This window comes from Pan troglodytes, chromosome 7 (assembly GCF_028858775.2).
Source record: "Pan troglodytes isolate AG18354 chromosome 7, NHGRI_mPanTro3-v2.0_pri, whole genome shotgun sequence".
In the NCBI taxonomy this organism is placed as follows: Eukaryota; Metazoa; Chordata; class Mammalia; order Primates; family Hominidae; genus Pan; species Pan troglodytes.
The window spans coordinates 36,721,456-36,743,388 of NC_072405.2; the positions used below are offsets into that span (position 1 = coordinate 36,721,456).

General features: G+C 47.8%; 1 protein-coding gene across 12 annotated transcripts in view; it reads right to left on the reverse strand.

Moving 5' to 3' along the window:
• The window catches only part of ZNF395 (zinc finger protein 395), a 41,290-nt gene extending 19,900 nt beyond the window's left edge, over positions 1-21,390 (reverse strand). For 2 of the 12 annotated variants that reach the window (XM_063816255.1, XM_063816253.1), the window contains exons 1-2: positions 20,903-21,205; positions 10,177-10,297 (exon numbers count right to left, since the gene is read on the reverse strand). The gene's annotated coding sequence lies outside the window, so the exon portion shown is untranslated. Of the gene's footprint in view, positions 1-10,176; positions 10,298-19,970; positions 20,299-20,902; positions 21,206-21,291 lie in introns of those variants that run through there. The other 10 variants (XM_054657308.2, XM_054657307.2, XM_016959278.4 and 7 more) reach the window with 8 other exon arrangements.
• Positions 21,391-21,933: the final 543 nt, after the last annotated feature.

A 21,933-nucleotide genomic window follows, 5' to 3' on the forward strand; every position in this document is an offset into this window, starting at 1 on the left:
TTTTCAGGACCTCCTGCTGTCTCATAATCACTCCGGGGGTCCTGCCCACCTGGTGCACTTCCACCATTCCAGCGGTGGCCTCCTTCCAACCTCTCTCCTCCAGAATCTCCACTTCATTCACTCCTCTGGTGAGTTCTTTCTTGGGAGCTATCAATGGTCCCTATAAACCAGCCATCCCCTAGTTCGCCATATGGTTCTGGAGCAGCCAAGAGAAATCAAGAAACACCTATTTCCGGGTAACAATAACAGTAGTTCAACACACAGCCAAATCCCACTTTATGATTTTACATTCTCCTCTTACGGAATTCCCTGACTGAAACAAACTCGTGCTGAAGGCTTCTCGGGAAAGTTTTAAGGGGATACCAAGCCCTCTTGTGTTCCTCACTCCCTACTGCCGTCACCAACAGGAGGGGTTGGCTACCCTAGATAACATCTTTCAGTCCATGTCCAAAAGGACTTAGCTCTTTTCTGGGCTCAGCAAACACATTCTGATGTGCTAATAGCCCTTAATGAGGACATCTGCCATCAGTTAAGGAACTGGAACAGGCAGAACAGTAAAACAAACTCTCTCTGTGGTTCGGGGTTGCAAACTGCTATTTGTCATGTAACTGTTGCTGGACAACCACATGTCTCAGCACACGTAGGCACGCCCCCACACTTGTGTGCGTGCACACACACACGCACGGTGGCTGTGCTCTCCTACCACCCAGGGACACTGCAGCGAGCTATGATATCACCTAGCAGCACTTCCAGAACACAAGTCATAAGTCAAAGTGATTCACTGCACAACTCGTGGGGTTTCTTTTAACTTAAGAAGGGTGAAGTTTGGAGTAAGACTCCTATTTGCAAAAGCGTGGGTGCTTGCTACTTCTCTAATGAATAATTTATAGGTCAACTGAGGGATATAAACCCTCCTGCCAAGAGCTTCAGTTCTCTGCTAAACTCAGCTCTCTGTATATTTTATTATCTCCACTGGGTATCACTGCAGGAACAACAGTTTAAGTTTTTAGGTGTTTGGTTAATATTTAAGCATATCATTCTTTATCTCTTATCAGAAAAGTGCCAATTTTTCCTTTAAATCTATAACATTTTTACTTAAGTTTTTCAATGTGATGTTCTAAACTTGCAGGGCATAGTGGTACACGCCTATAGTTCCATTACTCAGGAGGCTGAGGCAGGAGGATCGTCTGAGCTCTAAATAAATAAATAATCAAAGGCCAAAATGTTTGCAGTGAATGTTTGCATCTCTTATTTCACAACGGAACTCCATGGAGAACAAGATTCCCAAACAATTCATTTTCAGCAATTCTTAGCCAACATCTCTGCTGACAAATGCCATGAGTACTTGCAAGCATATTTGTAAGTATATGCAAATATGTTTATAGTCCTCCTGGTTTGCAGGTCACCATTTGAACCTTGGCAGAAGCAAACTGTCCCATCCCATACCCAACTGCTACCTGGTGGCTGGTTCTCAAGCCTTTTTTTTCTGGTATGTCTTCCCCAAAGAAAGTTTAAAAAAAAAAAAAAAGACACTTCGCTAAGCATACACGGACCTCTTCTTTGAAGAAGTAGGAGACAACTCCTCCTGGCTTTCAATAGAAAGCCAGGGCCTTAGCAAGAGCATCAAAAGCCGTGACTTAAAATTTCTAGCTCTCTGGAATTATCAGGTCCTGTTACCCTATTTTTAAGAGGGGTGTGGTGTGTACTTAGGATTTTCACAGTACAAGCTTCAGACACATGGCACTGAGCATACTGGTGATTGATTCAAGTTCTCAATCAGCTGGTCAGAGTGTGACAATGTGGATTCTCAGGGCATTCTAATTATTGTCTTTTTCTGAAGGTTTTAAAAAACTGGACTACGCTGCATCAGTGTAGAATAGTTTAGACTACCAGTAAAATTAAAATGATAGAATATCAAGACTGATAGGGACCAGAATAATTGTCCAACTCCCATTCAGGGCTGGTATTTTCTTGATGGCATACCCTATAACTGAGCATCCAGCCTTCCTATTACTCTAAGTAATAGATGTAATACAGTAATGGAAAGGAGGAAGAAGGGACTCCCAAATAACACTACTATTTTCATATTCCAGCAGATGGGCCATAAAAATAGGTCATCTGATCTGCTTACAGCAAATTCTCTCCAGCAAATAATAAACGATCCTGATCAACAAATATTCCTGCTGGTCTGACTGCACAACAGTCATTCAATCAAGTAAAAGAGACTGTTTCTGTTTGCGCTGCTGGCAGGAAAGCGTTTTCACAGCTCTACCCAGGAAAAAATACACTTCCCCTTCCTTCACACCTACCTCCCTGTTTGCTCTCAGAAACGCAGTGCCTTTGTTCACGACTCTGGAGTTCACACTACCCTATTACACAAGACAGCTCTTAGGACACTCCTTGGCACATAGTGAGGGCTCAGGAATCCACAACCCTCTCTACTGGCACCGATGGGACTGCAGCCTCCTTAGACTGATCTTAAACAGCTGATCTTCCAGCGGTAAGAAGAGGCCCAGATTCAAGAAAAACGTGTTATAAGAAAGAATACCTGCTGCTGGCCCTAAAATGAAGGCAAAAGTATCAAGAGCATTCGAACTTGCTTCCAAGACAGGGTTTCCTTAAAAACAGGTAGACAGAAGGAAGCAGGTATAAGCAGGACTATGCTGACTGATGTCTGGGTGAGGGGATGCAGTTGTCCTGCAGTGTTTTTGTAAATGCATTGGACGCTGGGGCGTGCATGTATGTGGTGGGGCAGGGGCAGCGTGCAGTGTGGTTAAACCTGATTTAAACTGTTCTCAAACCACATGACAGTTCCAGAAGGAGGTGGGGAGATGGATGATTGCTGACTTGGCATTTTACCCAGAGCCAGGACTGGAGGGAGGGAACAAGGAGCCGAGTATCCCTGGGGAGAACAAGCCTCACAGAACTAGCAATTCTAGCAGTCTTCAGGGTAAACTTCTAAGAGACCTGCACAGGACCTCAAAGCACCCACAAATGCTTGACTGGCACTCAGGTTTATACTCTCTTGAATGCACACGCTGGGGGCTTCTCTTCTTTCCCAACTTCCCAGCAACTCAATAAAATATGAAGGAACAAGATCATCCCCATTTTAGAGCTGAGAACACAGGTTCAAAAAGGTCACCTATTTGTCCAAAATCCCAAAGCTAGCAAGCAGTGGCATTGTCAGTTTCCCACGCTGTCCTGGTCCAGTTCTCTCTTCCCCACAAGTGGAGACCCAGCAGCAAGGCGCGGCTCAGGCCTGGGGAGGGTGAGTTGGGGGGATCCAGAGGAAGAGAGTGAGTTTCATGGAGAAGGGATTTACTGGAAGCACTTGCAGTAACAACAAGCAAAAGCTGGCAATTAAAAAAAAAAAAAAAAAAAAAAGCTGCCATTCCAAAAATATAAAACACAGACGTGAGAGTTTTAAAAGCCTAACAATGCCCCAGGTGCCAATCCCAAGAGGACAAAAAGGGTTCCTACGTTCTCGCTCCTTGAAGAAAGCAGAGGAACACAGGAACATGGACTCTACTTTCTTTTTTTTTTTTTTTTTTGAGACAGAGTCTCGCTCTGTCGACCAGGTTGGGGTGCAGTGGCGCCATCTCAGCTCACTGCAGCCTCCTCTTCCCAGGTCCAAGCAATTCTCCTGCCTCTGCCTCCCAAGTAGCTGGGATTACAGGTGCCTGCCACCATGCCGGGCTAATTTTTGCCTTTTTGGTAGAGATGGGGTTTCACCATGTTGGCCAGGCTGGTCTCGAACTCCTGGCTTCAAGTGATCCTCCCACCTCGGCCTCCCAAAGTGCTGGGATTACAGGCATGAGCCACTGTGCCTGGCCAATTTTTTTTTTTTTTTCATTTAGGAAGTTAAAGTAGAAACACTATTTGGAACTCAAAAGTCATTTGAATGGATCATCACATTCCCTGACAATGCCAAACAAAGGAGAATCACTCCTGAGGGTGAAATGGTTAAAGGAGAAAACTGGTTTGGAACTCAAATGTCACTTCAATGAATGATCACATTATCTGACAATGCCAAACCGACAGGCAGGGGAGCCTGGCAGGAGGATGAGAGCTACCTGGTGACTCACCTGGCTGGAATCAACATGTCATAAAAAGGCAACTGCCCTCTCCTTGCGGTGGGTAATCAAGGCACCCATTTAGAGGCTTGCTGGTCAAAATGAACCAACTCCAGTGTTCCATGCTTGGAGCTCAACACTAAGTCAGACGGCTCTGGCCCTGGAGCCAAAGCCAGTGACCGACCCCTGCCCATTATCCATGTGACTAGGTGCCTGCCCCGCTCACTTTCGGTACCGGGTCTCTTTCCTGCTCTGTTCCCCCAAGCCTGAATCTCAGCCTTGGGGCCCTGCCCTCAAGCCTCCCCCAGGTGGGGCCTGGCCAGCCTCTGGGAGCTAATCCCGCCCACACAGGTGGGGGCAGACCCACCTGGGGAGGGACTCACCAGAACCCCCGGGAAAGGGCCCCAGAGCAGAAAAAGCCCAGCGTCTTTAAACATATCAGCCCTGCTGCTATGCAACATGTGGGTCCAGCTCTTGACCATGCACCAAACCAAATATTAAGAAGCCTAAGAGTCAGACCCTGCCCTTAATGAATTTGGGGCCTAAATGAGCTACCACCTGGTCCACACAGCCAGCACTTGTGTATAAAAGCACTTAATACGCTCTGAAGCTACATTTATGTACTGTGTTGTATAATGAGATGAATGAATGAACATTTGCATCTCTCAGGAAAATGAAAAAAACATTCAGCAATCTGACACTGAAGCCTGATTTTTAAAAAGGGGGTTTTTAGAATGGAGCCCATGAGTTAGATGAATATCCATGTGAACATTTTCCATTTTTGACATCAGTTAGATAAGTCAAAATAAAATATGTTATGAATCTAAAAAAAAAAAAATCCGCTGAGTGACTGGAGGTTGAAGGAGACACAGGTTTCACCCCAAAAACAGAAAGTCAGCCTTAGTGACGAGAAGACAGGCACCATCGGGGAAGATTTAAATACATAGTGGAAAATAAACGGAGTGGAGGAGGGGCTCGCCCAGGGCTCAAACCACTAAGGAAGTGCCTTAAACGTATTTTTCTCTGGAGGAAGCCATTTAAGGAATCTTTACGCCCCAATAACTGTGGGCATGAGAATGAGTTTCGAGACGAAAGAGAGATGGAGAAACAGACTGAATGAGAGTTCACCCCAGTCCCAGCTTAGGATGTTGGGGTGCCACTCTCTGAAGCTTTTCTTGAAATGGATGGGGTGGCGGCATTAATCAGAAGCTGCTCACCGGTGAGGACGTTCTGAGCCCAAGTGACAAAATAAATGTGCATCAATCGCAGACAGCAGCTGGCACATACTCTCCGAGTTTTCAGAGAAGGAAGGGATAAAATCAGCACCGGGTGCTGGTGAGTTCTGCCTGCCCCAGGAACACAACTGAGGGGGCTGACACACACACCCCCGCCACCTCAGGCCAGCAGGTAGACTGGACTTAGTTCAAGGCCAGCAGAAGAGGAGAATCTTTTGAAGAAAAGGCAGTAGGATGTTCCCAAGAAATAAAATCACATCTAAGTGACAAGAGAATAACAGGAACCCTTATATGTAATCTGTGGCCTTTCAAAGACTGATGTGCATTCAGGAATGTTCTAACAGCTATCATTTATCAAAGACTTAAGTGCCAGTCAACTTGCTGAGCATTTCGCAGACTGTGTCTCATTTAATCCCCCACAAATAACCCATGAGATTATAAATACCATCAACATTCCCATTTTACAGATGAGCAAACTGAATCTCAGGGTGAGTAATTTTCCCAAGGCCACGAAGCTAGAAAATGACAGAACTCAGAATGTGAGCCCAAATGTGTCTGATTTCAAAAGCTATGTTTGTTTGTTTTGAGACAGGGTCTCCCTCTGCCACCCAGGCTGGAGTGCAGTGGCACGATCACAGCTCACTGCGGCCTTGACCTCCCAGGTTCAAGCTATCCTGCCACCTCAACCTCCCAAATAGCTGCGACTACAGGTGCATGCCACCACATCTGACTCATTTTTGTATTTTTTGTAGAGACAGGATTTCACCATGTTGCCAAGGCTTTTCTCGAATTCCTGGGCTCAATCGATCCTCCTGCCTCGGCCTTCTAAAGTGCTAGGATTACAGGTGTGAGCCACCAGACCCAGACAAGCTATGCTCTTTCTACTATGTTGTACAGCCAGGAAATGTATGCATCAAGTGACAGACCAAACTAGATGACCACGTAAGCTTCCTTGTTTTTAAAAACTTGAGTCACCAAGAGGCTAATGTGGTGTTAGTGGTTGTGGCATGGAACGGGAAATGTGCATTATGACAGCAAAGAATCAAGCATGGGATCCCCCAGGAGCAGGGCGACAATTCTTCTTATTTCACCCTTTACAAATATCCCAAAGAGAATGCACAAACAGTCAGGGCTGCCTTAAGCTCAGACTTCCGGCTGGGCGCAGTGACTCATGCCTGTAATCCCAGCACTTTGGGAGGCCAAGGCAGGTGGATCACTTAAGGTGAGGAGTTCAAGACCAGACTGACCAACATAGCAAAACCTCGTCTCTACTAAAAATACAAAAGTTACCTGGACATGATGGTGGGCACCTGCAATCCCAGCTACTGGGGAGGCTGAGGTATGAGAATTGCTTGTACCTGGGAGGTTGCAGTGAGTCAAAATCATGCCACTGCACTCTAGCCTGGGTGACAGAGTGAGACCCTATCTCAAAAAAAAAATAGTTTTTAAAAAAAGCTCAAACTTCCCCATTGTGACCTTGGCCAAATGACCTCACCTCTCTGTGCCTCAGTTTCCTCACGTGCAAAATGAGAAAAAGTATTGATCTTATCCCAGAGGATAATTTGGGGCTTTAATGAGGCAATGAATTTTTTTTTTCCAGAAGTGCCTTGATTTTTTTAAGAGTTGCCAAGCTCCCCTTCCTAGAGATTCTGATCCCCCAGGTCTGAGAGAGGAAACAGTGAGAAAATGCATGTTGGATACTGAGCACTGTGCCTACCAAAAGTGCACGATAAATGCTGACCTGAAAAAAAGTAGACACCAAATCCCGGGCAGTGAAGAGCCAAACCTATCGGAAAATTATCAGAAAGAGTTTGTGCAAATGCGAGGGAAATACAGTAAATTTTAACATCAACAAGGGCAGTGTAAGAGATGGTAAGAAAAAAATGAAAACCATGCAAGAGCTCTATGGAAACAGTCACACCCAGTAAAGAGACCTGATGTCACTGTGGAACGCACTGTCATCTACTGTGGCCACGAAGGCCAAAAAGGAAAAAGACATTTTGTCCAGTGCCACTGCAAAAGCACTAAAACAAAAAGAAACACACTGCCCACCCCCATCCTATAAAATCAACCACACTGGGAACACTGGTTACTGCCTGTCAAGAAAGATGAGGCCAGGTGTGGAGGCTCACACCTGTAATGCCAGCACTTCGGGAGGCCGAGGCAGAGGATGGCTTGAGCTCAGGAGTTCAAGACCAGCCTGGGCAACACAGGCAGACCCCATCTCTACAAAAAATACAAACATTAGCCAGGCGTGGTAGCATGTGCCTGTAGTCCCAGCTACTCAGGAGGCTGAGGTGGGAGGATCACTTGAGCCTGGGAGGTTGAGGCTGCAGTGAGTTGTGATTGCCCCATGCATTCCAGCCTGAACAACAGAGTGAGACCCTGTCTCAGGGCCGGGGGGGATAAAAAAAGATGACTTATAAGGCCAGAGGACCATTAACCTAAATGTGCTGTGTGACAGGGAGGGCAAGCTAAGAAGGCAGTGCTCTTCAGGACAAAGGATCAAGGCCAGGAGGGCCCCAAGAGAATCCACCAAGTAGGAGAGAGGAGTAGAATGCCAGCTTGGTCACCAAATATTGAAATGACAGAAAAGGCAGGCCCCACTAACATCAGCTGGAGACCAAAGAGGGGATGCTGGAATACCCCAATGAAGGCAAATGAAGTGCACACTGCATTTGGACAGTGAATGAATGCACGAGTGGGGTTGCCCTAGAGTCCAACTAGCACTGCTTCATTACAGACTGCATGGAGATCTGAGGTTGAATGCACGTAAAATCGTGAAGGCTGCAAAGGGGCCTCTGCCTCTCCCCACCCAGGTGGCCAGGGACACCGGCCCACAACCGGCCGCAAAGCTGTCTTCAGGAAGGGCACAGCCGCTCCCTCCCTTGCCACACTGGCTCCTAAATGCATGGGTTTGATCTGATAGGATTAATTGTCATGTTTTCCACAAGTTCTATAGAGAGATAGAGATGAAGGCCAGAATCGTAAACAGTGGCACATGCCATTCTTCTGTAATTAACATAAACTGCTAATAACAGCCACGTGGCCGCATTCTAGATGCCTTTAAAGAACATCATGCTTCCAAACGCCTCACGCTTTGCTTGAGTGTTTAAGCCACACTGGATTACAAAGGCAGCCTGGAGAAGAACCGCAGGTGCGGTGACGGTCTCCAGGCCAAGTGAACCGAGTTTAGAATTTCCCATCCAGAGTCCACAACGGGCTGCCCGTTCGGCCTGTGATTCTTTTCCACACAACCACTATCAACATACGGGTCAAAGTCCTCAGGGGTTGGGGGGCGGGAACCAGGCAGAATTAACTAGGAGGCCCAGAAGAGCCCTTCCCAATACCAACCCTTCCCACAAACCAGCAATGGTATGTGCGACCTGTGAGGCCGGTGAGCATCCACCTAGCACACTCTAAATCCTGCCCCCTTGTCTTCAAATAACTGCTTAATGTCTGAGCACAGGGCAGGCATCCCCCGTCCCACAGTAACTCTAAGTGAGGAACTGACCCCACAATGCATCTTTGTTACAATGCACAACTCAAGAACCCTACGGCCCAGCAGTTCCACTTTCTCAGTACCTACCCCAGAGAAAACTCACAGGTGCTATAGAGGTCTGTGCAGCAATGTTTTTTGGTATCAGCGTTTTTAACAGTAAAGGATCTGGAAATGACTGAAGTGCCCATGAATTAGGGAAAGGTGAAGTAATTGTGTAGCCTTCTAATTCAAAGGGAGACCGGGCAGAGGTTAAACAAAATCAAGGAGACCTTTGCATAGGAGCCGGGAACTATCACCAAGCACCCTGTTGAGGGAGGGAGAGGCAATTCAGTAAAGAGACCTTATGTAATCCACAGCCAATGCACTTAACTTTTTGTAAGTCCTATAGGTATAGATGTGAGTATGTGAGGCATCTGAAGAACAGCAAGTCCATGAAAGTGCTGGACCTCTGGGGAAGGGACTGGGATTAGGAACAGTCATCAAGGAAAACTTTCTGACTGCTGCAGAAGTTTTGCATTTTTCCCCTCCAGAGAATGTGTTCGTGTACTAACTTGCGCAATGAAAATTTCATTTAAATTTTTTTTAAAAAAAGAAAAGAAACAGTCCCTGTTCAATGCATTTCAATAATATGTTTGGGGGCAATTTCACCCTGAATCTGGGCCACGCTTCCCAGGGGCTGTGAGCTCAGCAGTGCACATCTGCATTTCCAGTCAGCAGTGGGCTTTGCAGCACAGATCTTGTTTCAATATTACAAGCCCAACTCCGCAACTCCGTGGATTGTTAAATTTATATGCTAGTTCAAGGAAAAGGCAGGGAAAAAAGAGAAAGTATGTCAATGGGACTTCTGGTCATCCAAAGGGATGTCCTAGGAGTAATTCCAGTTCTTCCAACCCAGCACTGCAGCACTCTAACACAACACACACGTTCCCTAATAAGCCAGCCCTTGCCCAATCATACTTCCTCCATACCAGGCCTAGCTGTCTGTGGTTTTGACTCTTTCAGCTGGGAATCAGGATTCCTAATATAAATCCAAATCCCCTGAGCTAATGAGAAAAAAGAATCTGAACATCCCATTGCACAAACTCTAAAACATTATTATTCACTCACTGGGGACTCCTAACCACATAGGTTACTGCTTTTTAAACAGACACACACCCCCCGCCTCCTCCTCAAAGCACTACCTATAGAGTCTTTAGAAATACAAAATTGGCTGTGCACAGGTAGCTCATGCCTGTAATCCCAGCACTTTGGGAGGCCAAGGTGGGAGAATCACTTAAGGCCAGGAGTTCGAGATCAGACTGAGCAACACAGTGAGACCCTGTCTCTAAAAAAAATTTAAAAATCAGCCGGGTGTGGTGGCACCTACCTGTGGTCCCAACTGCTTGGGAGGCTGAGGTAGGAGAATGGCTTGAGCCTGGGGAGGTCAAGGCTGCAGTGAGCTGTGATTGTGCCACTGCACTCCAGCCTAGGAAACAGAGCAAGACTGTCTAAAAAAAAAAAAAAGAGAGAGAGACAAAATTATAATATTTAGAACCTACTGAGCAAAACTAACTTATGGCAATAGAAATCAGATTTGTGGTACTTCTGGTTGGGGGTGGGGCTTATCTGGAAGTGGTCACGAGGAACTCATCTGGGGTGATGGAAATGTTCTGTCTCCATACGTATGTGTCGAAACTGATTAAACAGCACACTTAAGATCTGTGCTGTATGTAAATTACACCTCAATTTAAAAAATAACTCCTCACACACAGTTTCTCTCCCGGCTGCAGCAGAACTCTGAGCTGTCCTATCAGACGTCGGAAATCTCTGCTGTGCTATGCAAGGAGCATGAGTACCATGGCGACAGTCACCATAAAAATAGATAACAAGATTAAAATGGACACAGGACACATGAATTTAAGAACAGCACACCAAGAGCAATTCATTTTCAGCAGAAGAAAAATAGAAAGAGGAGAGGGAGTTTTCAATTCCTCCGGCACTCTGACAAGCAGCCACTGACTGAATGCGGTTGTTTTTACTAAGAGAGTTGTATATGGCTTCCTGATACTCAAAGGACAAAAAGGCTGACAACTGGTTTTTTGTGTTTTGTTTTTCTTTTTACTTTTTGTTGCCCAGGCTGGAGTGAAATGGTACCAGCACAGCTCACTGCAGCCTTAACCTCCCCGGGTTCAGGTGATCCTCCTTCCTCAGCCTCCCAAGTAGCTGCAACTGCAGGTGCACGCCACCACGCCCAGCTCATTTTTGTATTTTTTATAGAGATGGGGTTTCACCATGTTGCCCAGGCTGGTCTCAATCAATCCTCCCACCTCAGCCTCTCAAAGCAGCTGGGACCACAGGTAGTCTCAAAGTGCTTGGATTACAGGCGTGAGCCACCATGCCCAGCTGGGAACTATTATTTCTTATCATATTTTGCTTTTTTTAAAAAAAGGCCGGGCTCATGCCTGTTAATCCCAGCACTTTGGGAGGCTGAGGTGGGAGGATCACCTGAGGTCAGTTCAAGACCAGCCTGGCCATCATGGTGAAACCCCATCTCTACTAAAAAAATTCAAAAATTAGCTGGGCATGGTGGCGGGAGCCTATAATCCCAGCTACTCCGGAGGCTGAGGCAGGGAGAAATGCTTGAACCCATGAGGCAGAGGTTGCAGTAAGCTGAGATCGCACCACTGCACTCCAGCCTGGGCAACAGAGCAAGACTCTGTCTCAAAACAACAAAAAAAGGCATGTTAGCCTAACTTTCCCCCAAACCCACTATATGTAGCCCAGGGAACCAAATCACAGCAATTCAATAAGCACAGTTGATGTGACAGACACCATGTGAGGCACAAATGATACAGAGACAAAGGAGACTCAGGCCTGTCATCAAATGTACAAAAATTTTCAACTCTAGTTCTAAATAACTAGGTCCTGCCTATGCTTTTCACATACATCTAAAACTGCCATTTGTTAAGTCAGCGCACCCCAAAATTGCTTCATCCCATATAAAAAGAGCACTTCCTTGCCAAATACTCATTTCTCAAATGCCAAAATGCAAGCATAAATCATGTGGAGACAAAAATCATCTTACAATATTCTCCAAAGATGAGATAAACCTCTATTCTCTTTGCAGAGCTAAGAAACTTCTGCTAAGTGATTTAGTCCAAGCAGTGACCTGCACAACAACAAAAACAACAACAAAAGTAATCCAAAAATATCAGGAAGAGGAATCTAAAAGTTTTAAATAATCAGGGCGGATTCTAAATAAAGCATATATTTCAGTGAAAGTTAAGCAGAATTAAACTAAAAAAAATATTTCATATGTAAGCTATAAGTAATACATATGCAAAAATTTAAAAAAACTTTAAGCCAGAAGCAGTGGCTCATGCCTATAATCCCAGTACTTTAGGAAGCTAAGGTGGGAGGATGCCTCGAGCCCAGTGGGTCGAAGCTGCAGTAAACCATGATTGCACCACTGCATTCCAGCCTGGCAACAGAGTAAGATCCTGTCTCAAAAAAAATTTTTTTAATTCAAATTACAAATTTATTGTCTGATATAAACTAAACATATGTTTTCCTGGAAAATCCCACTTTAAAATGTCTTTAAATTGATCTGCCCTGTATTCTCTTTATCGCTAAACTGAAGAGCAATCAGATGGCTCCGTCTCATCACTGGTGTCAGGATGCTGTTGAGCAAGGTGCTCCTGGGGATATAAATCCACAGTGCGGGACAGGAAGTGGGAGGAGACATTCAAGGTCACTCCACATTCTCCACGGCCAAGCAGAGGACCCAGCACCCACTAACAGCCCCCTCTTGATTTAGTCATCAGCCCGAGTAGAAGTGGCATGATGATCCCACCTTTTTTTTTTTTTTTTTTTTGAGAGATGGAGTCTCACTCTGTCGCCCAGGCTGGAGTGCAGTAGCATGATCTCGGCTCACTGCAACCTTTGTCTCCCAGGTTCAAGTGATTCTCCTGCCTCAGCCTCCCGAGTAGCTGGTGTTACAGGCAAGCAACACTATGCCCAGCTAATTTTTGTATTTTTAGTAGAGACGGGGTTTCACCATGTTGGCCAGGCTGGTCTCAAACTCCTGGCCTCCAGCAATCCACCCGCCTCGGCCTCCCAAAGTGCTGGGATTACAGGTGTGACACCACACCCAGCATGATCCCACTACTTGTCTACATGTCAATCTGTGTTGTTCATTATTACTGGCCATTTCCCGGCCCCCCGCCACCACCAACCTTCTTGCTTTTCCTAAGGACCAAATTTAATTTTCAGCAGCCCTGGGGTCACAAACTGAGTTCTGACCCAACTTAAAATAGTTCTCATCCTTGGTTTCCTTTTTTTGAGTCGAGGTCTCACTCTGTCACCCGGGCTGGAGTGCAGTAGTGCCACAATCACGGCTCACTGCTCTTGGCTCACTGCAGCCTCAAACTCTAGGCCCAAGTGAGCCTCCGACATCAGCCTCCTAAGAGCTGGGACCATGGGCAGGTGTACCATCATGCTTGGTTAATTTTTCTATTTTTTGCACTGACAAGTTCTCTCTCTGTTGCCCAAGCCAGTCTTGAATTCCTGGGCTCAAGCAATCCACCCACCTCAGTCTCTCAAAGTGCTGAGATTACAGGCGTGAGTCAATGCACCTCGCCTGTTTTTTGTTTTGTTTTGTTCATCCTTTCTAAAATGATCCCAGAAGGGTCCCTCAAAAATGCTGGGACCTATTTATAAACATTTTTAAAGAACACACTTGATGATATTGACTCAAATACTTGCCACTGAAGGTAAAGCCCCTATTCTATGTGTCTTTCGGCTTTGACAAGTCACATATTAAATAACTGACCCTCTAAATTGGAAGAGACTTTGGAGGTCGGCCTAATTCCTGTCCTTCTCTTCTACCGCATCCCTAATCAACAGCATTCAGCCCTACTTGAATACCGCCAACAGCCGTAAGCTCACTACTTCCTGGGCAGACATTTCCTCTGTTGGACAGATCTGCCAGCTAGAAAATCCTTTTTCATATTGAACTGAAATCTGCTGTCCCAGTCTTTCGGGTCAAAGGGGACCTCAAAGTCTATCAACTTCAGCATGATCGCTGATCATTCTACAGACAAGGAATCATGTAATCATGCCATAAATTAGGAATCTGCAGCTACAGAGAATAAAGTGACTGTTTCATCTATTGGTTGTATTCGAACACCAGGAGTAAAAATGAACGTCTCCTCCTTCCTATGTCTGATAACCAGGAAAATACTTGAAGCTGCTACTGTGTACCCAATGCATGAATACAGTTTAGTTATTCCCTAACCTACAGCATCCTACTCTCCTTTCCAGGATCAAGTCTTCTTGCTCATGTCCCTATTAACTCTTGGCTCTCCAGGGTCCAAATGTCACCTGACCAGCCAAGGTCATTAAGACTAGATATTATGATTAGATCACTGAATTTCTGATCCTGTTATAAACTGCATTCAATTTTTTAAAAGCCATATCTTAGAGCTAAGCTCAGTGGCCCATGTGCGTAGACCCAGCCACTTGGGAGGCTGAGGCAGAAGAATCGCTTCAGCCCAGGAGTTCGAATCTAGCCAGGACAACATGGCAAGACTCATGACTCTCTGAAAAAAATAAAAATAGAAACAAATAAAAATAAAAGCCTCATCCACTGAAGGCTCACACTGAACTGATGAACAACAGAAAAATCCCAACGCTTTTTTTCTCCATGCCCTGCCCCTCCTCAGTGGACCTGTGCCAACCTGGGGTCAAAGACTCTGTCTTCCACTGTGACTCTAGTTTCTGACCTTGAGCTTGACACAGCGAGCAGGCACTCAAGATTAATCACTGAATGAATCATCTACTTTACCCTATCTTGTCCTTGAACCATAAAAAGTTTTAAAAATTGCAGATGTCCCCGCTGTGGAATATATACACAACTAGAAAAGACAAATAATACAAACGTTAAAAAAAAAAAAAAAAAAGCTGCATGCCTCAACCCAACCAGAAGCAACTAGTATTTGTATTTTGATATACTATTTTGGTGTATTTCCTTCCAATTATTTTCTAAACACGTTGCTTTTTTAACATTTGAAGTCACACCATAGATGTCCCTTAACTTTTGGCAAAAACATTTTTCCCTGTTATTTTAAAGCTATTCCTAAACATTATTTTTCATGACTTCATAACATTCTATTTTAAAGATATCAGAATTCACTTATTTATTACCTCTAGCCCACACCATTGGATATTTAGGTTATTCCCAAGTTTTTACTAGAGTTTTCAAAAAAAATCTCTGAATAATCTCTGTGCATAAATCATCATCTACATTGTGGATATGGTCTCAGCTACATCCCCAGAAGTGGTATTATCTTATCAGGATACTGAAAATCTCAAAACGCTACAATTCAAATTTTTAAACCTAAATCAGACTTTAAATTCATCCCTTACTGAATTTTTTTCTGTTTTCTTTTTAATTTGCACTCCTAATTCTAGACGACTGAACCTTGATTTGTCTGCAAAACCAGCAATTCCTCTCACTTCTGCGCCACTAACAAATCTGATGAGCGCGCCTTCTCTGTCTTCACCGCCAACACTGGGAAAATGTTGAACAGATCAAGGCCAAGAATAGAACCCTACTGTACTCATTTTCAGATCTCCTTCCAGGCTGCCTCAGTGCCAATAATTAACAGTTTCACATAGGATTGTTAAATTAATAACACCATCCAGCCCACGTCTTACCACTTATGATTTAATAAGGACCATCATACCTCAAAAAACTGTTAAATACTTTACTGAAGCCAAAATGTACCATAGTTGCTGCACTATTCTCTGGCCTAGTAAACAAACCACCATATAAGACAGGAAATAGATTTAATTTGATACGATTCAGCTGGCGTCTGGTTATCCTTGCATCCGATAGCCACACATTGTTAAAATGCACTTCAGTTTCATTTTGTTAATGTTTCAAAAGCAGTATACTTTTTCTTTGAGACAGGGTCTCACTGTTGCCCAGGCTGGAGTGCAATGACATGATCTCAGCTCACTGCAGCCTCCACCTTCTGCAGGGCTCAAGCAAGCCTCCCGCCTCAGCCTCCTGAGTAGCTGGGAGTACAGGCATGCACCACCACACCCTGCTAGTGTGTGTGTGTGTGTGTGTGTGTGTGTGTGTGTGTGTGTGTGTGTGTGTGTTTTGACGGAGTCTCGCTCTGTCGCCCAGGCTGGAGTGCAGTGGCACAATCTCGGCTCACTGCAAGCTCTGCCTCCGGGGTTCATGCCATTCTCTTGCCTCAGCCTCCCGAGCAGCTTGGACTACAGGCACCCACCACCACGCCCCACTAATTTTTTGTATTTTTAGTAGAGACGGGGTTTCACTGCGTTAGCCAGGATGGTCTCGATCTCCTGACCTCGTGATCCGCCCGCCTCGGCCTCCCAAAGTGCTGGGATAACAGGCATGAGCCACCGCGCCCAGCCCCAGCTAGATTTTTTATCTTTTGTAGAGACAGGGTCTTAACCATGTTGCCCAGGCTGGTCTCAAACTCCAGGGCCCAAGCAATCCTCTTGCCTCAGGCTCCCAAAGTGCTGGGATTACAGGTGTGAGCCACTACAGCCGGATCAGTATTTTTAAATAATTGATTTTAGTCCCACCTGTAAACATCAGGGTACTATTGGTCAGTCTCTCTCACCAGTGGCTCATCTGGGACGAGCTCTTAGTCTTGGGTGGTAAATCAGACTATTCTAGGTCACAGAGTCCTGAACTTAGTCACTTCAGCTGGACCCCAAATCAGCCTCGTCTGCTGGGAGCCATTTGGATCAATACCAAGCTCCTGAGAATTGTACGTCATATGGCACCTGATGGCTGTGACTCACACCTCACCAAGGTATGACCTCGACATCACTCTCAGAGATCCCTGCCAGCCAGAAGCGGAAAATTGAAAGGCTGGAGAAATCTTGCGGTCACTTGAAACTTGCCTTACTACGGAGAACACAGGTCAAAGCCCTCTATAATTCCATTCCCATCATCATAAAAATATTTCAAAGTCCCAGCCAGCAGCTCCTCAAAAAGTGCTATTGACTTGCCTAAAACAAATCCGGTGCACAGAAATATCTCAGATTCCATAATGCCACACTCCTACCTGGAATCCTCAGTGGCCACCCAGAGCCCATGACAGCAATCCCGAATTTCCTGGCCCAGCATTCGAGTCTCTTCAAAACTCAGGTCGCAAAGCAAAACGCCTACAGGACTAAGTGAAGAATGGAAAGTGACTGGACTGAGGCAAAAGGAAGCCCGGGGACCACGAGCCTGTCTCCTGTCCATAGGGTCAGCCTTCTCAGCTTGAGATGAACACCAGATCTGACTCTTTAAAAGAGCTGCATATCCAGAGATTTTTCTGTATTTTTTCCCCCAATTTTTAAACACCTTTATGTAGTCCAAACTAGAACACATCCATATGCTTAAAACACTCCCTGGCCACCGGTTTACAACCTTTGCCCTATATGTGACCCCAGCCCACTTTAACAACTTGATTTCTCCCTAATCTCTAACAAGAACCCTCTGTTCTTCTCTCTCACACAATCATAGACTTTACACTTTCCTAACTCCAAGGCTTTGCCCACTCTATACCTCCCCACATCTGCAGCACCCTGAGACACCAAAAACAGTTCATCTCAGACTTCCTTCCTTGTCCCTAAATGTTTTTCCATGCCACACCAGCACAGAACACGCCCCCCTCCTCTGAACCCCACAGGTAGTTATTCTTCATGTTGGCATTTAATCATCTTGGCTTGCTCCTTAATCAAGGTGTCTCTCATCTTTCCAAAGAGACTGTAGATCTTCCACCCTTCCTCAAGCTTTCTTCCACCTTCAGTACTACAGTAGCTCTTCAAACGGCTTAACAAATACTTGCTGAATGCGAAAATTCTCTATTTTTCAAACTGTGGGTTATGATCCATTAGAGAACGATTAGATCAACTTAGTGGGAGACAAGAGGTTTTTAAATGAAAAATAATAGACTAGAAAATAGAAATGTCAGAGATGACACCAAGCAAAGGGAGGTATGTACTTTATGAACTTCGATTTTTATATACATGATTGTATGTACTAGGTCACGATGTAAATTTCATTTCTTAATGTAAGTCACAGTCAAAACAGTACAGACACTGCTTTACAATGAGTAAATTAGCTTGACCACTGCTTCATGCAATTATTCTTTGGACAATCAGACACACTCTATAAAGAAACATATCTGATTCCCAAGTCCTCTTCTACTAGTTCACTGATCTTGCATCTCAGAGAAACAAGGAGGCTAAGTAACAGTAATTACATTCTCAGCTCATTCCACAACTTTTTGCAATCATCATTCAAATTCAGATGTTGCAAGTTGAGGCTTGGGGAATTTGTTCAGCAAATCACCCTGTGTCACCCTTGCAACATGAACAGAGCTCAAGAAAAAAAGCACCAGCTCCCCTCTACTTGCAGGGTGCCAGGCTCGGGTTGGAACAGCCCTGGGAATCACAATATTCCTAGGGCTAATGTCCTCCTGCCTCACTCTCTCACTCCTATCCCCCAACCCTCCACCCCAGAAAAGTTCAAAATGTTTCAAAGCCCAGCAATTTACTGTCTTTAGCAAATCCCATTCTACACCGTTCTAACCTCCAATCCACCCTCGAGATTAGAAGAATCAACAGCCCATACTCCTCAGGACCCAATTGCCCACAGTTGCTTTTCCAACTTCAGGTTCAGAACCGAGCAATGTCATGTGAATGGCAGTGCAGCAGAGGGAAACAGAAGCCCCTCGGTTCAGGCCTTGAGTACCACTCAGAGGCATCCTCCACTGCCCCCCTATTACCAGCAGCCTCCCCACTTCTCTGAGCCCCTTCCCTCTCCCGGCATCTGCAGCCTCTGCAACACTGTCCCCCCTGGGCTCCCCCATCTCAGAGCCATAGCTGCTTGCAGGACACTAACATCTGGATATCTTAGCAGCCACAAGAAACTTCTCTATAGCCTGAGTAGCCAATTCCTTCTCTCCAAAATACACATTTCCGATTTCTCAAGTTACCAACTACAGCAGTTCCAAGGCCCTGGCGTTGAATCAATTTCCACCAAGAATTAATTTCCATTCATCTCATCCCTTCACCCTGCCCTGTAAACAGATTATTTCAACAGTGATGTTTCTCAAACCCACCTTTTTCACTTCCAGTGATCCCAGTGCAAACTCTGGCCACCCTGCAACTGCAACAGCCTGCTCACTGATGTGTCCCCCTAACACAACTTTCCAAAACCCTTCCATTACAGTTGTTCATTACACCATTCCCTCACTCTAAAACCTTGAATGTCTCCTTAGGACACACAGGGTGGCATGCAATCACCAAAAGGGCTAAGACTTTCACAATCTCAACCATTGTTCCTCTCCACCTCTATCTCCTACTGTTCAGGATACATTCCCTGGTCTGGCTAAGGACATCTCCTTGTCTCTCTGGAAAGCCATGTTCATTCCCACCTCACAGCCTATCTCAAGAGCGTCAGCCTCCAGTCCTGGTGACTGATCCCTGCCCACAACTCCCTTCTCTGACTCCAACAGAACTATTTCTGCACCTCGCACTTTGACAGTTACCATTCCCTCTCTTGGCGTCTGATTTCACATGCTGACAACCTTCTGTCCCCTCTATGAGGGTAGAAGCCCTGGAGGGAGGGAATCATCTCTTACACCTTCTGTCTCCTCTCTCCCCGAGACAGGTATGAGCCTCTGCTCCTCTGCTCCACTTTGTAAATTATCCCACCTGTTACTTTCTTCTCCTCTTGTCTTTGGGCCTACGGGTGAGTTACTCTCCACAGGCATCATTTACTTCAAAACTTAGTACTCCAAGTCCCTTCCCCAATCTCGTCTTTCCTTTATCTGATATACTCCCTCTCCAGCATCTCCACTAACTCAGGCAGCCACTGCACATTAACTTGAACGTAAACTCCTAAATCACTTCCACCTAGTCCTAGGCTTCCTGAAGCCTGGGGTCTCTTCGGTGCCTCTCCCACCTCCCAGAGGGCCTGGCAACGTGCTGAGAGCACAGCAGCTCCCCGAAAGGACCTGTGGAGTTGAACTTAATGGCCATGTTTCCCTGTGTTTCGAGGTATTTGCGACCAGGCGCTTCTGTTTACACAACGCCTAGGGAGGGTGTCAAGAAGGCCTTAGATACCTGTGGATCACTCACTTTGAAGCAAAACCCCCAGGTGTACCCTTCTAGAAAGGGGGTTCTAAGGAAAGCAGCGCCGGCCTGCAGGAATCCCCCGCGCCTGGTAGCCTGGCATCATGGGAACGCCTGCCCGGTGGAAGTCCTCCAAGGCCACAGGGAACTGGCCAGGGCTGCCCAAAACCGGGAGGCGGCGGCGGCCCCCCTTCCCGCTGGCCAGGTGGGCTTCTTTAGGTCTCTGAGTCAGTTCCAAAGTGAAGGCGCTGAGCCCTGCACTCCCAGGCAGGGAAGAAAACGCTGCCTTGGAAATTGTTTGCACAAGACAAACTCCCTGTGCAGCCCCGCTCCCCCCCCCCCGCCCCGGGCACCCGCGTGAGCCCACGGTGCCACCGCCGGGGAGGGCCAGGGGCGCGGGCGGAGGCGAGACCGGGCGAGAGCGTGCGGGCAGAGGGGGCGGTGGCCGCCAGGGCGGGAGGGACGCGGGTCGCCCGCTGGCGGAGGGTGTGTCCCTCTGTCCCGCCCGTCCCGCAGCCTGGCCTCGCGCGCCGGCCGGAGTGGGCAGGAACCGGCAGAAATGCGCGGGGTGCGGGAAGGCCGGGCGCGGGAGGGCCGGGCGGGCGGCCCCGCCGGAAAGGGCCGGGGAGGGGCAGGCGGGCCGGTCCCTGTCCCTGCGAGGGGCGAGTCCCGACTGCCCGAAGTCGGGAGGGGGCTCCGAGAGGGGGGGCGCCGACGGAGAGCGAGGTAAACAAGGCGACGCGCGGGAGCGGCAGCCACCCCGCCCGCCACCCCGGCCCTGCCGCAGCGCCCCGCGCCCCGCCCGCCGCGGCCCCGGCCTCCCAGACCCCCGGACCCCCCAGGCCGCCGGCCCGACAACCGCGGGCGCGCGGGGCGTGGGAAGTTCGCGGCCGCCCCCGTCCCCGGCTGCCGCGCCGCTAGGTCCCCGCGCAGCTCACCTCGGCCCGCCACGAGCGGCAGCACGCGCCCGGCTTCCCCGGCTCGGACGGCTCGGCTCGGACGGCTAGCTCAGCTCCGGGCTGCAGCGGCCGCGGCCCTGCCCGCCCTCCCGGCGCGGCCCGCGGCCCGGCTCCGCTCCGGCCGCCCGCCGAGGCTCGGTTGGCGCCCACCTGGCCGGCCTGCCCTCCTCCCCGGGACACTGCGCTCACGTACGCGGCCGCGGCCACAACCCGGCCCGGATTCCCGCCCGGGAAGGGAGCGGAGCAGCACGCCAGCCCCTACCAGCCGGCGCCCAGCGGCGACACTCGGGACACACCCCCGCCCGCCCCCCGTGCCTCCGCGCCCCCGCACCCGCCCAGCACGCCCCCAGCGCGCCTGGGCTACACACCCCCGGCCGCCCGTAGACAGTCGGCGCTCAATAAGTGCCCGAGCGACTCCTCGCGCACATGCGCACTTGAACCTGACCGAGTGGTGACCCCCCTCCACACACACACCCCGCCCCGCCCCTCGATCGGAACCGGCAGCTGCAGCCCGGAGCCAAACTTGAGGCTTGGCTTTTCGCACCGAGCCAAAGTTTCTCTCGCTGTTGTTTTTCCAGGCCTGCCTCTGGGACAGGCTCCTCCGAGAGGGGCCGGGCTCGACCCAGGGCGGGAAGGGAGCCAGACAGCTGGGGCGCCGCGGACGGGAGCTCGGCTGGGGCCTGGGGGACCCAGGCGGCGCAGCCCCGGCCGCCCCAAGCGCCCATGCCCGCGCCAGTGGGAGGAGGCTGGAAAGCGCCTTCCCATTTTCCTTTGGACTCAATGTTTTCTTCCCCATTTCATGACATCTCACTCCTCTGTCGGTGTAAAGTGAGGCGTTATTTACTGTTGCTGGAATTAAATGGGAGAAAGTTAACTATTAGCCTTCAAGCCTTACGTAAACAAGACCGGTTGCTTTTGGCACCGTTAGGCTCTGGCTTTTGGATAATTTGTAACAAGGAGAATTGAAGTTGTTCCATTGTGTTGTTCTGTGTTTTTCAGAGATAAGACCA